Here is a 4,068-nt window from a genome sequence, read left to right as displayed (position 1 = left end):
GCCGCTCGGCAGCGGGAGCCACATCAGCGCTGCGAGCGCGGGCTGAAAACCAACCGCTGGCTGACGCAACCCCAGCGACTGCAGCCTCATCCCTCCCACCAGCACGCACACCTTCCCATCCTGCTGTCCCAGCAGATGATGTAATTCTACTCCACGTTGCAGCACAAAATCCAGGGCTTTACAAGTTACAGCATTAACAACTGTTTTCTGTCTAGTCCCAGACTAGTCCAGACAGCCCTACCCACCGCACAGCCTGCCTGGCCATCTCCCACATGCAGCTCCCTTGACCCTGATTCTCTCTGTTCTCAGATGTTTGTAGTCTGACGCAGACAGCAGATGAAAGCGATCTGTAGCCAAACTTCTGAGAGCGGCTTTACTTCCTCAGGCACTTTACCTCCTTCAGGTGCTTTGTTCTCTCTACTGCAGCCCAAACACCTCCACAAGGGCAAGAGTGCTTCTCTCTTCGCTATCTCCTATAGCCCATTTGCATTCACTTTTAAATTAAGAGAATCCTAGAATCACTTAGGTTGGAAAGACCGTTAAGATCATTGAATCCAACTGTAAGCCTAAGGCCACTAACATCACATGCAACTTCTTTGAACCGTGCTTCCAAACAGAAAGCAACAGCTTCCCCTCAACCCTTGCAGATACTGAGGAGCTGCTTTTCTTTTCCAGATACTGAAATAGAGGAAGAATTAGTAAGAGAAAATTAACAGAAACTAAAGTGGTACTTTCATTTGCCACACAAAACCAGTAGTTTTTATGGAAGGATGCTTGTTAGTGGCAAGGAATCCTAGATTTGCTACCTGGTCAGCAGTTATTTACCTCAGTGTACAGCAAGCATAGTAGGAAGTGAGCAATGGAAAACTCTGCTTTGACATCGTTAAGGGCAGTGAACATCTTGAGTAATCTTAAAAAGAGTTTAATCTTCGAGAAAAAGCATGGAACTATCCTGACGGTATTAACAAGATGTAGGCAGACATGCTACAGTCCACCTTCAGTCCTAGACACAACTGCACAGAGATACACCTGTGTTTGTGGCAAAGACTTTTCCCCCCCCACCTAATTAAAAAAAAAAATAAAAATCACAGAGTATCTGCTTTAATCAACGTTACTCAGTGAGGAACATAAGGACACAGGTACATTTAACCAAGGACTAATCCTTACTAAGAAACCTCAAGAGAAGGTTAGTTAGCATCTTTCAAGTATTTCCCACCTCCTGACACCATCTCTCTACTCTTGCCTGGATCAAATCTGGCTACTTTCTTCTACCACCTGTTTTCAGCACTGAACAGCAAAACATCAGGTTCCACCAGCTGTTAAGGACAAAGATGACAGAACTAGCATTCCAGTTCTGTTCCAGCTTCCCTATAGCCATCAAATGAAGGCTGTACAAATTCCAAAGATCATTCAGGAAAAGCAATGGAGACTGATTAAAAATTTTGTAATAGAGTTAGTAGAGTGACAATAGTGCCACTAAATGACAAAATATAAATCAAGTAACCAGGCTACATGCTCATAACCAGGAGAAACTGTAGCCAGGGAAATGCAAGGACAGAATGAAAACAAATCAAAAATGTAGACTGAAGCCAGGACTCTTGTTTAATATTTCAGGAGAAAGACCGATTTCTATGTTTAGTACCTTGGGCATCCGCCTCTCTTCCATAACCTCTTACAGAAACTTCAGTTGCACGTTTTTGCCCTACAATACTTTTTTTAATTCATACCCTCCATATCCAAAGCACAGTTGTGGAACCTATTCAACAACTGCCTTCTGGCAACAGCTAAGCCAGCCAGCCAGCCAGCCAGCACTTCCTAAGAAAAACCAGGGAACGATCACCAACCGTGGGATTTATTTCTAAGCTCCTATCCTATTCCAAGAGCAGTATCACTCAAAACAGCATTCACCAGCACTCCAGCCTGATGGAACGGTGCATGCTCAGCTCAGCATCCCCTCCAGTTCCTTATTTTTAAGCCATTTTCCTTTACCTACCTTTACTTTTTTATTCTCTGCCCTCACAACATCTTCCCCTCTTCTTTTGGGGTTGGGGAGAAACAAGATGGCATTCAGTTTCTATAGAGGTTAAGCTGACACCCAAATCCTAATGGGGAAAATAGGAAAAATAAAACACATCAGAACAGCAGTCCGTCAGATGCCCAGATAAAGTACATGGGCAGGGCAAGAAAGGAATTAAAACTACCTGAGTATTCTCCCGGTCTCCAGCTTTGCATGGCTCTGGGGGTAATCAACTCCTCCACGCCACTCATGACTGTACAGACTTGTAGTGCACCCACCCTCTCATTCCTCCCTCTGCTATGATGCTCAAGTTGTCCCTAAACAATTCTAGCACCCAAAGTGCATCAGTTTTGCCACCCCTCCTGCTCAAAGTTGCAGTTCCCACCCCCCTCTGAAAATCAGCTTGGTCATGGTAATATTTTGGTCAAAGGCCAACTGACCCACCTATCTGTACAATCATGTGAGTACTAGCACAAGCAAGAGAGAATCATAGCAACCCCTTCAGCTATGCTGCCACTAATAAGTCAGTATAGGATGCTCTTACTCTCCTTATATCAAGGCTATTTCAGATCTACAATCATCTCTATTGCTTTTCCTCCGCCTCCCCAATTATCCTAAACTGAGTATAGTACATTACCCATGGGAAAGTCCAGAACTGCACAGAGGACTCAAGTCTGGACAAGGCAAGGATTTATACCGTGGCCTGACACGGTCTGTTATTCTGCACTGCATTCTTTACCTGGTAATTTCTATCAGTCTAATTGCTTTTTGACTTTCACTACACCTCGAACTGACTTTTCAGAATACCATCCACACTGACTCTCCAATGTTTTCTTCCCTAGATGCTGCAGAAAAACAAAAATACCATTGCTTTTGTATTCTTACTAATACAATGTGCAACAAGAACAACTGAAAATTTACTGAAGCTAGGCCTGAAAGATGCTCCCTGAATACACTCCTGATGACAGCCCTGGCAAAGAGTAGCTTAGAAGAACAAGGTAGTTACAGCAAACCACCAAACAAATCAGTAGAGCAATTAACACAAGTATTATTCACTGACACATGTACTTTCTAAAGTGATTAAATATAAATACTATAAACAGGAAAAAAAGAAAACTTTAACTCTTTCTAAATTGCTTCTCAGTGTCACCAAGAGCAAATCTCACAACAGAAAGAAGATAAACACTTCCAAGTAACGATCATTTTTTAGGGTACAGAGTTAGCACAGATACAAGCATTTATGGAAGCATTTTAGTTATTTTTCATTTAAAAAAAACAAAACTGTTCTTGACTTCGTAGTACAGAGACACCTGCTAAAGACTTTTGGAAAACTGTAAGCTTTGCTAATTAAGTCTCCTTTATCTACAGTTTTATCACTTCTTTCAGAGAGCTATCAGGTTTCTTAAAAAACACCCTCTGATCTGATCCTGGTTTATCTCCTGTGAAGAAACATGAAGTGAACAACACAGGCTTATCACCAAGAATCAGGTCAACACCTAGGTAATAACTTTTACGTGTCATGCAAGTGTCAGAAGGGTTTAAATATTTTCTATAGGCATGCAAAAATCTTGTGAGTAGACTCAAGAGACGAGCGAGGAAAAAGGAATCTCAAGAGGAGCAACAGCTCTGCTCTCATATTGTTCCGGAAGAATGAGGACAACGGAGCTCGTATCAACTAGTGCCTGCAGGGTGCGAACTGTAATTTCACATCGCCAAAAACTCCACGAGGTAACAACGCTCTGCAGCCGTCGAGGCGTGACCCGAAGGCTGCGGGTCTCTGGAAGCTTGCGAGAACCACAACAGGGAGCACGCAGACGCGACGCAGCGCTGCCGCGCTGTCCGCACCTCTACTCTTCAAAGGATTAGCTCGAGGGGTTTTTTTATTGTTTTTTTTTTTCCCTCCCCAGAGTCCTCATCCTGCCGCTGCCAGCCCTACCGACACCGGACCTGACCCTCCCGTCCCAGGAGGGGAACCGGCAGCGGCGGCTCCGACGCACGCGGAGCGGGGACGGGCGGCCCGGCCCGGCCCAGCGCCGGCCGCGCCTCGTCCC

General features: G+C 44.5%; 1 protein-coding gene across 3 annotated transcripts in view; it reads right to left on the bottom strand.

Moving 5' to 3' along the window:
• The window catches only part of ALDH18A1 (aldehyde dehydrogenase 18 family member A1), a 36,090-nt gene extending 32,046 nt beyond the window's left edge, over nucleotides 1-4,044 (bottom strand). The window contains exons 1-2 of one of the 3 annotated variants that reach the window (XM_026851728.1): nucleotides 2,202-3,968; nucleotides 1,994-2,102 (exon numbers count right to left, since the gene is read on the bottom strand). The gene's annotated coding sequence lies outside the window, so the exon portion shown is untranslated. Of the gene's footprint in view, nucleotides 1-1,993; nucleotides 2,103-2,201; nucleotides 3,969-4,014 lie in introns of those variants that run through there. The other 2 variants (XM_026851729.1, XM_026851730.1) reach the window with 2 other exon arrangements.
• Between the last annotated feature and the right edge of the window lie 24 nt (nucleotides 4,045-4,068).

This window comes from Athene cunicularia (assembly GCF_003259725.1).
Source record: "Athene cunicularia isolate RWA chromosome 6 unlocalized genomic scaffold, athCun1 chr6_part1, whole genome shotgun sequence".
In the NCBI taxonomy this organism is placed as follows: Eukaryota; Metazoa; Chordata; class Aves; order Strigiformes; family Strigidae; genus Athene; species Athene cunicularia.
Note: the sequence above shows the minus strand (reverse complement) of the source record. Positions and strands in the feature narration are given on the sequence as shown.